Source organism: Lathyrus oleraceus, chromosome 6 (assembly GCF_024323335.1).
Source record: "Lathyrus oleraceus cultivar Zhongwan6 chromosome 6, CAAS_Psat_ZW6_1.0, whole genome shotgun sequence".
Taxonomy (NCBI): Eukaryota; Viridiplantae; Streptophyta; class Magnoliopsida; order Fabales; family Fabaceae; genus Lathyrus; species Lathyrus oleraceus.
Window position 1 is genome coordinate 444,278,343 of NC_066584.1, and position 12,102 is coordinate 444,290,444.

The window sequence follows — 12,102 nt, forward strand, 5'->3', positions numbered from 1 at the left end:
GCCTAATCAGAGAAATTATCCAAAAGAATGAGGGAATGTCAATACCGAATATTAGATAATGATAACCGTCAAAGAGGGATTACATCTACCGGATACTGGGTAGAAAACCACGGAAGAGTAATCGTCATCAACTAGGATGAACCACAAGGTTAACTCTACAAAGGGGAGAAAATAGGGTTTACAACTACCGGTATAAGGGTAGAAAACCACAGGCTCTGCCGGGGATAAGATGAATGATTACCGATTAATGAGTAATTATTCATTTATTCCGCAGGGAAACACAGGAAACAGCCACAAGAGGCCAATTTAGGATCAAACCAAAGAGGCAAACTGAATCAAGACTCTTCCTAATGAGGATATAACTCAATAGGGGAACCCATCCCAATATATGTGTTGGGAGGAAGCTAAAACAAACCTTCATCCACGAGGATATAACTCAGTGGGGAGTGTGGAAGGAAAGATAAATACTTTCTGCTTAAGGGGCTGACTCTATATTAAGGGATCAAACACCGACATCTGCTTGGGAAATATGTTATTAACTAGCAGGGAGATAACAAACAAAGGTATATGGAAAAAAATGCAATATGAATATCTGCATGTTTGGAAATATGCGCACATATGCGTGGTTTATGTATGATGAATGCTGACAAACAGACATTTCTGACACAAACAGCTCCAAAGGAGCAGGTACACAACCGTCTAGTACTACATCTCAAGAGAGAAAGCCCAAAATTCCAAGGGGAGTATCCAATCTGCCGGGGATCAGAGATATCAAGAAACAACAAGATCTCTGCAGGGGATCAATCATCAGTCATAGCTGGGGAAAAAAGTTCATTGCACAGGTAGAATCTGCCACATAAGCAACTCTACTGGGGGATCTATCCGAGGGTTAAAGGGATTCCGGGGGTCAACCACCAAGTACCGTACCCATCAAGGAGATTATATCCGCTGAGGAGGAAAGATCGCTACTCCGCTGAAGGGGAAAGTGGTGAACATCTCAACAAGCATACCACTCAGTAGGATAAACCATAAAAGGGGCTCCGGAGGAAGAAGATACAGTCATGCCAGAAATATGAACAAATGTCTTACCCTGTTGGAGATCATACGGGAGAGCACTGAGGATCTCCTAAGTATCTTTTTGTCATTGTGAATGTTCACTTTGTTTAAAAATAGGTTATATAAAATTCGTTTCTTCAAAACAATGATATTTTCTCAATTAAAACATGCAAAACATTTGTTGAAATAGAAACAAATAGGAGTGCAAATAATTGGATAAAGGCTCAAATTTATTTGATGGAATGGTAGTCTGCAAATGGCGAGACTCCATAGATCTTTACAAATTTGAAATTGGTGATATATATTGGAAAAGGGGTACATTGAACGTAATGACCATTTCTCCACCAATTCTGAATTCGATGTATTCGAAGCTTTGGTTGATGACGAATGAACAAGAATCTCTAACGGATGATAATTGTAGAACAAAATCTTGTCAGGATGCAGTTACTTGCCAAATCCCTAATTTTTGCCTAGATTGCCCTAGGGAGAGGTACTCAACCTAGCGGGATACAAATATTCATTTTTCAATGTCTCTAACTTTTGCCTGGACCACCCTTTCGGGTTTTCAATCCACCGAGACGCTCATTTTTGCCTAAGCCGCCCTTTCGGGTTTTCAACTTAGCGAGCTATTCTATTTTTATTTTTAGGCGAAGTATTTCTTGACTGCATCTGAGTTCACAAGACTCCTCCCCATCCATAGTTGTAAGCATTAAAGCACCGCCTGAAAAGGCTCTCTTAACAACATATGGACCTTCATAGTTTGAAGTCCACTTGCCCCTGGAATCGGGCGCGAAAGACAAGACTTTCTTGAGCACAAGGTCACCTTCTCGGAACACACGAGGCTTGACCTTCTTGTCAAAAGCTTTCTTCAATCTTTGCTGATATAATTGACCATGGCACATGGCCGTCAATCTCTTCTCTTCTATCAAACTCAGTTGGTCATAACAACTCTGAACCCATTCAACATCAGTCAACTTGGCTTCCATCAAGACTCTCATTGACGGGATCTCCACCTCTACTGGGAGTACAGCCTCCATGCCATAAACAAGAGAGAAAGGGGTTGCACCTGTTGAAGTGCGGAGAGACGTACGATATCCATGCAAAGAAAATGGAAGCATCTCATGCCAATCTTTATACGTGACAACCATCTTCTGGATAATTTTATTGATATTCTTATTAGCAGCTTCAACAACCCCGTTCATCTTGGGTCTATAAGGCGAAGAATTATGGTGTGCAATCTTGAACTCACTGCACAACTCTTTCATCATTTTGTTATTCAAGTTAGATCCATTATCAGTAATGATCTTATCTGGCACACCATAACGTCATATAAGGTGATTCCGGATGAACTTCACTACCACTTGTCTGGTCACATTTGCATATGACGCTGCTTCCACCCACTTGGTGAAGTAATCAATTACTACGAGAATGAATCTGTGTCCGTTGGACGCTTTGGGCTCTATCATGCCAATCATGTCAATTCCCCACATGGAGAAAGGCCATGGTGATGAAATCACATTCAGAAGTGTCGGAGGAATATGAATCTTATCTGCGTAAATCTGACACTTATGGCATTTCTTCACGTATTTGCAGCAGTCAGACTCCATTGTCAGCCAATAGTAGCCTGCTCTCAACATCTTTCTAGCCATGGCATGTCCATTAGAATGAGTACCATATGAACCCTCATGGACCTCAGTCATTAATAGGTCTGCTTCGTGTCTATCCACGCATCTGAGCAGGACCATGTCGAAATTTCTCTTATAAAGCACTTCGCCATTGAGGTAGAAACTGCCTGATAAATCTCCTCAAAGTCTTCCTATCTTTCACAGATGCCCTAGGCGGTAAACCTGGTTCTGAAGGAAACACTTGATGTCAAAATACCATGGTTTATCATCTTTCGCTTCTTCTACTGCAAATACATGAGCTGGTCTGTCTAAGCGCATCACAGTGATATTGGGGACTTTATTCCAAAGTTTTACCACAATCATTGAAGCAAGTGTAGCAAGGGCGTCTGCCATCCGATTCTCATCTCGAGGAATATGATGAAAGTCAACCTCAGTAAAGAATGTTGAAATCCTCCTCGCATAATCTCTATATGTAATGAGACCAGGCTGATTCGTCTCCCATTCACCCTTAATCTGATTGACAACGAGGGCCGAATCACCATAAACATCAAGATGCTTGATCCTTAGATCAATACATTCCTCCAATCCCATAATACAGGCCTCATATTCAGCCATATTATTCGTGCATTTGAAAGTTAGCCTTGTTGTAAAAGGAATATGTGTGCCCCGAGGAGTAATAATCACTGCCCCAATACCATTTCCATACTGATTTACATCACCATCAAATACCATACTCCATCTGGAACCAGGCTCTGGCCCTTCATCGAGTGTAGGCTCATCGCAATCTTTCATTTTCAAATACAGAATCTCCTCATCCGGGAAGTCATACTGAACTGACTGATAATCCTCAATCGCCTGATGTGCCAAATGGTCAGCCAAGATACTACCTTTAATAGCCTTCTGAGCTCGATACTCAATATCATACTCAGATAACAACATCTGCCAACGGCAAATCCTCCCTGTTAAAGCAAGCTTCTCGAAGATATACTTGATTGGATCCATTCTGGATATCAACCAAGTCGTTTGATTTATCATATACTGGCGTAAGCGCTTAGCAGCCCAAGCCAAGGCGCAATATGTCTTCTCAAGCATTGAATATCGAGACTCGCAATCAGTGAACTTCTTGCTCAAGTAGTAAATAGCATATTCCTTCTTTCCTGATTCGTCTTGCTCATCAAGGACACAACCCATTGACTCTTCAAGAACTGTCAGATACATGATCAAAGGTCTCCCTTCTACGGGCCGAGACAGGATTGGAGGTTCAGACAGATACTCTTTAATACTGTCGAAAGCTTTCTGGCAATCCTCGGTCCAATCATGAGACTGATCTTTCCGGAGGAGCTTGAATATCGGCGCACATGTGGCAGTCATGTGGGATATGAATCTGGAAATATAATTTAAGCTGCCAAGAAAACCTCGGACTTGCTTCTCAGTTTTGGGCGCAGGCATCTCTTGTATTGCTTTGACCTTTGTAGGATCAACCTCAATACCTCTTTCACTAACAATGAATCCCAATAACTTACTGGAACGGACTCCAAATGTACACTTGTTGGGATTCAGACGAAGCTTGTACTTCCTCAAACGCTGGAAAAGCTTCAACAAGTGCTCTACATGTTCAACTTCCGTTCTCGACTTAGCAATCATATCATCAACATATACCTCAATCTCCTTGTGCATCATATCATGAAATAAGGTGGTCATAGCTTGTTGATACGTGGCTCCGGCGTTCTTCAAACCGAAGGGCATCACTCGATAACAGAATGTTCCCCAAGGTGTGATGAATGTTGTCTTCTCCATATCCTCGGGTGCCATCGTGATCTGATTATATCCGGAAAATCCATCCGTAAATGAGAAGACATTGAATTTAGCTGTATTGTCTGCCAACATATCAATATGTGGTAGAGGAAAATCATCTTTCGGACTAGCTTTATTCAAGTCCCTATAGTCCACGCACATCCGGACTTTTCCATCTTTCTTAGGCACGGGCACAATATTGGCCACCCATTGAGGATATGTAGAAGTCACCAGAAACCCGACATCTATTTGCTTCTGAACCTCTTCTTTGATCTTCACTGCCATATCAGGATGAGTTCTTCTGAGCTTCTGCTTCACAGGCACGCACTCAGGCTTAAAGGGTAGGAAATGTTGCACAATATCAGTATCTAGACCTGGCATGTCTTCATATGACCAAGAAAAGAAGTCAACGTATTCTCGTAGCAATTCGATCAACCCCTTCTTAACAGATTCTTCAAGGAGTGCCCCGATCTTCACTTCTCGCACACAATCTTCAGACCCCAAGTTGACTGTTTCCAGATTCTCAAGATGCGGCTGAATGATCTTCTCTTCATGCTCAAGTAGACGGGTAATCTCATCAGGAATCTCTTCAACATCATCGTCTTCTGCCTCGAATACTGTAAGAGCAAACTGTCATACAACATACAATCATAGGTTTCGATGATGACAAGTGACCACCATGGATGAATCGGCAATGTCGATTCCACCTCTACAAAACAAATGCAACGTGTCACCTATCATATCCTTTTCATTGCTCATCTATACTGTTATATTTTGTACAACATATATGGATAAAGTGTGGTCATGACAAAAGGCATGAAAACCACAAAAATGTTATTTTTTGCAGATTTGCAGGGGATGAGTCGACCGTAGGGTCGGCGCATGACATAGTACATTCCCCACGGGTCAGCGCATGAACACATCGCTTTTCCCACGGGTCAGCGCACAAGATGCTTGTGTCGACCGCAGGGGTCAGCGCATGAACCACGGGTCAGCGCACGCCGACCTATGGTCGACGCATACTGAAGCATTTTTCAGTCTGACTAAAACTGCAGGCCATGCGTCGACGCATAGTCCTGCTATGGTCAACCGTTCGTGCGCAAATTCAGTTTTCTGATGTTTCCCACTCTGTTTGAAAAGTTGTTAAGTGGGTTGGTTGGTTGGTTACTATAAATAGAATTTCAAGTTACTTGTATTAAACAACATTTTGATTTTTGATTCAAGTGTTCAAAGAACAAGAAAAAGTGAAATAGGTGTCCAAGATTCTTCATCTTCATCTTCAACATCTCACAACACATCAACTACACACAACCATTTTTGAAGTGCTTTGTGATTGGCTAAAGGTGATAAGGTTTGAAGCCGTGATTGGGGAATCCGGTTCGGGTTGAAGCTTGTGATAGGTTTTTTCTTGAATAAAACCTTTAGGGTTTTGTCCTCCAAGATAGGTTTGATTTTGGGGGTTTTTGGACGAATTGCTTCATCAATTTTCAGCTGAGCGAAGGTGATTGAGAAGAGGAAGTCTTCATCAGTCTAGTAGCGGATTCAGTGATATTGAAGGGAAGAATTCGGGTTCGATTTGTTGTAGTTGAGATCAGCCGGGCCGAGGGTTTGAAGAACTGAGGGTTATTCAACAAAGGGGCTGGAATCGGAGGTCTATCAACAACAATCGAAGGACTTGATTCATCTTGAATCAAGGAACAAGGAGTGGAAGCAACATTCAGCGTCTTGAGAGTTCTGTTGTATATTTGCTTTGCAATCCTTGTATAAACGGTTAAATTCAACAGGTGATATCTATTAAATCATCTCAATTCTAGTTTTAGAATTGAGGGCAGACGTACCCCGAAGCGAGGACGGCGGGGGAACTGCCTCATCAAATCTTTGTCTTCTCTAATTTTCTGCATATTCGTTTTAGCTTTAAAATTAAGTGATTTTTGTATAAGCACTTTTATCAAACTTTGATATTAATTGAGTAAGAGGTTAGAACTCTGTTTTTGAATCCAAAGTACAGTAGTATAGTGTACTAGATTAATTGGAATCACTTACTCAACATAAATATCACTTGGAGCGTTTTACACACCAAGTGTTTGATAATTTGCCTAAACCAAAATTATCTTAGTTGTGTACCTAGTTTTTGGTTTGCTCCTTGAATCATTGGAACTAGGAATCCTAGTTAGTGAAACAAATCTTTGATAGAGTGACTAGTGTAGTGATTCTCATTCCACATTATCACTAATCCATAGGCTTGACGCATATCCGGTTTTCCAATAACAGTTTGTTTTAGACTATATTTTCCTCGGCCGCTTCCGCACTTAAAACAATTTTTCAAAACCAATTTTTAATTGGTAGCGCCAACTTATTTTTTAATTGGGATCTATTCAACCCCCCCCCCCCCCCCGGTTCTAGATCCGTGCCATAGTCTAACAAGTGGTATCAGGAGCTCCGGTTCACTCCGTGCTTCAAAATATAACTTTGATAGAAAATGGCTAACGAACCTAAATGGGCTTATAATAGAGCTCCCGTTTTCAATGGTGAAAATTATAGTTATTGGAAAGACTGTATGCGGGTGCAAATAAATTCCATAGATAGAAAAATATGGAACGTCATTCTCAATGGTCCAATTGAAATAACCATGATCAATGAGAATGATGAATTAGTGCCAAAGCCCGAAGCACAATGGACTGATGATGATGAAAGAAAATACAATTACGATTGGAAAGCCAAAAATATCCTAATCTCCTCACTAGGTGTAGATGAATATTATCGTGTATCCCATTGTCCTACTGCTAAGGCCATGTGGGATTCACTACAAATCGCCCATGAGGGGATGAACGATGTTAAGTTGGCAAGAATCAACACACTAACACAAGAGTTTGATCTCTTTTTCATGGAGCAAGGGGAAACCATTGCTGACATGCAAAAGAGATTTACTCATCTCATCAATTGATTACACTCATTAGGTAGGCCTATTTCCAATGATATTGCTACTAATAAGATCTTGAGATGTCTTAACAGGGAATGGCAGCCGAAAGTGACCGCCATCAAAGAAGCAAATGATTTTACCATATTAGACTTGACAACATTATTTGGCAAACTACAAGAGCACGAACAAGTACTCTTGAGCCTAGAACAACACGAAAAGAAAGAAAAGAAGGACAAAGCAAAGGTGAGTGAAAAGAAATCAATAGCTCTAAAGACTTCCTCCTCAAAGTCTCAAGCAAAAGAGCAAAGTGATTATTCCTCGAGCGACGAAGAAGAAGAGGACAAGAGCGAAGATATGGGGTTGTTCGTTAAACGTTACAATCGTTACGTGAGAAAGAATGGCATCCAACATTCCGAGAAGAACTTGGTAAACTTCCGGAAACAATCTAGGTACTCTAAAAATGATGACTCAAAAGGTAAAATGACTAGAGGGTCGTGCTATACGCGTGGAAAGCCCGGTCATTACAAACCGGACTGTCCGATGAACAAGAAGACAAAGGAAAATGAATCATACAAATCACACAAGAAATCATCAAAGCCAAGGAGAGCATACATAGCTTGGGAAAGCGATAGCGACTCCTCCGATGATGAAAGTTCTAGTGATGAAGATGAAAATGCAAACCTATGTCTCTCTGATCATCAAAAGAACAAAAAGAAACAGGTACGACATGCTAAATATGAAAAATCCTCTAGTATGTCTCATCATGAATTACAAGCTGCATTTGATACTTTACACTGTGAAGCTAAAGAGGCCTTTAAAAGGCTTGCCTCAAATAACAATTTTTTTACTCATTTAGAACAAAAAATTCGAGAATCCGAAAGGAAACTTGAGGCACTTAAGGCTTCTATAGTAGAAAGCACAAAAGCAGGTTGTGAGGACCTTAGAAGTAGAATGATGAACTTTAGGTGTGATACTTGTTATATTTGGCAAGGTGAAGTAAGAAACCTAAAGGCCAAACTTGACAAGGCTCTTGAGCCCAAGATTACCTTTGCTATCGATAAATCAAACTTTCGAAAAAGTATGGTTAATCCATATCAAAAATATAAATATGTTATAAAGGATGAAGATAGCAAAGGCAATCAAAATGTAAATTTCTCTTGTCTTTATTGTTGCAAGAAAGGTCACTCCATTGCTAAATGCAGGTTTAGGAGATTTTTAGTTCCTAAAGGCATTTATCAATGGCTGCCCAAATGCAACCATTTCGTTACTCACCATTCAGGACCCAATAAGCCATTGGGTACCTTCTCGTGTTAATTGCATTTCCATAGGTACAATGCCTCGAGACTACCGAGAGAAGATGGGTTCTCGACAGTGGATGCTCAAGGCATATGTCAGGAGACATATCACTCTTCATTGACTTCGTGGCTAAGAAGAAAGGATATGTAACCTATGGTGACAACAACCGTGGAGCAATACTTGGTAAAGGTAGTGTAGGTAACCCTTCTTCCACTACTATTTCTGATGTATTGCTTGTCGAAAGTCTTAAACACAATCTACTTAGCATCAGTCAATTATGCGACAAAGGATACAATGTATCGTTTTCAAAAGATTGTTACAAAATTGTACATAATGATGACAAGAAGAGTATGTTTAATGGCCTGCGAGTAAATAATGTCTATATGTTAGACTTGAACGAAGTATCGTTAACAAGTGACAAATGCCTTGTAACAATGAGTGAAGATTCATGGTTATGGCATAGGCGTTTAGCACATGTTAACTTTGACTTACTAAATAAAATAGTCTCAAAAGATCTAGTCCTAGGTCTCCCCAAAATAAAGTTCACCAAGGATCACCTTTGTGATGCTTGTCAAAAAGGGAAGCAAACGAGGATCTCATTTAAATCCAAAAATATTGTTTCAACAACGAGACCTCTCGAACTTCTTGATATGGATTTATTTGGGCCGTCTAGGATTAAAAGTCTAGGAGGAAATTATTACGGTTTCGTAATAGTGGATGATTTTTCTAGATTTTGTTGGACTATCTTTTTAGTAAGCAAGAGCGATACGTTCGCCGCCTTTGAAAGGTTTGCTAAGCTTTCCCAAAATAAATTAAATACAAACATTGTTTCAATTAGAAGCGACCATGGGGGTGAGTTCGAAAACCATTTATTTGAAGAATATTGCGGTAACCATGGTATTGATCATAACTTCTCTGCTCCACGTACTCCTCAACAAAATGGGGTTGTGGAGCGTAAAAATCAAATTTTGGAAGAATTGGGAAGAACAATGATTAACTAAAGTGGTTTACCGAAATATTTTTGGGCCGACGCCATTAGTACGGCTTGTTATGTTTTGAATAGGGTGCTCATTCGCCCCATTCTAAATAAAACACCGTATGAGCTTTTAAAAGGGCGAAAGCCAAATGTTTCTCACTTACATGTTTTCGATTGCAAATGTTTTGTATTTAAATAATGGAAAGGAAAACTTGGGCAAATTCGATTCCAAGGCCGACGAAGGTATCTTCCTCGGATACTCTCAATCGAGTAAAGCATATAGAATATATAACAAACGATTACTTGATGTGGAAGAGTCTGTACATGTCACTTTTGATGAATCCTATCCGAGAAACATCGGAAAAGGTAGTGTTATTCATGGTGCAGGTACATCTACGGAAGATATACTCAAGGGTGGCGAGCCGGGGATTGATCAACCCGACAAAGTCAAAGTTGAGGAGGATAAAAATGTACACCATGAGGAAACCGAGGTAGCTCATCCGCCTTCAAACGATGATCTCCCTCAAGCTTGGAAGTCTTCCAAAGACCATCCAATTGACAACATTCTCGGAGATATCTCAAAGGGTGTTACAACTCGATCGAAGCTAAGTAATTTCTGTTATCACTTCGCTTTCGTTTCACAAATAGAACCTAAAAACCCTAAAGAAGCCATACTCGATGAACACTGGTTTTTGTCAATGCAGGAGGAACTAAATCAGTTTACTAGAAATGAGGTTTGGGACCTTGTCCCTCCTCCGCGAGGTCATCGAGTAATCGGCACCCGATGGGTGTTTAGGAACAAGTTGGACGAAAACGGGGTAATAACCCGTAACAAGGCGCGTTTAGTCGCGCAAGGGTATAACCAAGAGGAAGGCATCGACTATGAGGAAACTTATGCGCCGGTTGCCCGACTCGAGGCTATACGCCTTCTCCTTGCCTTCGCTTGTGCGAAAGACTTTAAACTATTCCAAATGGATGTTAAAAGTGCGTTCCTTAACGGTCACATAAATGAAGAGGTCTACGTCGCACAACCTCCGGGTTTTGAATCTCATGAGTATCCCAATCATGTTTACAAACTAAAAAGGTCTTTATATGGTCTCAAACAAGCTCCTAGAGCTTGGTATGAGCGACTAAGTAAATTTTTGCTTGATCAAGGTTACTCAAGAGGAAATGTTGACACAACACTCTTCATTAAACGTAAAGGAAAGCACTTGATATTAGTACAAATTTATGTTGACGATATTATATTTGGGTCTACTAACATGAATCTCATGAGAGAATTTTCTGATCTTATGCAGGGTGAATTCGAGATGAGTATGATGGGGGAGCTCACATACTTTCTCGGTTTGCAAATTAAACAACTCAATGAAGGAACATTCGTGAGTCAAACAAAGTATTGTTTGGACCTTATCAAGAGATTTGACATGGCAAAAGCTAAGGCCATTGACACCCCCATGCCAACATGTGCAAACTTGAATAAAGATGAAAACGGTAAGTGTAACACCCCGATAAAAATAAGATAATTATTTAATTTAAGTTAATATTATATTTATTAATTTAATTAAATAATTGGAATTTTTGGATTATTATTATTATTATTGGAATAATAATTATTGGAAATATATATAAGTTGGAAATAAGAAAAAGAGTTCATTTTGGTAAATAAAGGTTTTCACGTGAAAACAGAGAAGCGGCAGAGAAGTGGAGAAAGGGCAAAGAGGCAGAGCAAGAGGAAGAAGGTTGGAGAAGAGAAGAGCTTGAGGCTAAAGGATTGCCGGATTAACTCAGGTAAGGGGGGTTTATCGTCGTTTAATGGGTATTATGGGTTAACATGTAATGGGTAGTGATGAACCGTTGAATTGACCCTAATTGGGATGTTGAATGCTGAAAAATTGTGTTGGATAAGTTGTGTTAAAGCTGTAATTGAATCTGTATTTGTGTGAGTTGTAATTTCCCGAACTATAGCTTTTTACGGAATCGGAATCGGAGGTCCGGAAGTCCTCCAACGGCAGAAAATGCGGAGAATTCTGCATTCTGCTTCGTGTTAGCGCAGGAACAGCTTTCTGTCTTGCGTTAACCGGTTAACCCAGGGTGTTAACCGGTTAACACTGTTATGAACTGTGAAAATATTGCTGTTTTGCTTGCGTTAACCGGTTAACCCAGGGCGTTAACCGGTTAACACTGTTGTGGTTTCTGAGAAATTGCTGTTCTGTCTGCGTTAACCGGTTAACCCAGGGCGTTAACCGGTTAACACTGTTAAGTTTTGGCAGGAAGCGTGTTTTGGTCTGCGTTAACCGGTTAACCCAGGGCGTTAACCGGTTAACACTGTTGAAAAGTGGGAAAATTGGTATTTAAATGTTGTGTACATATTTGATGGTTGGCCTATATCGGTATGTGATATAGTAGGGATTATTCCCCGTTGTTTTGAGTAGTAT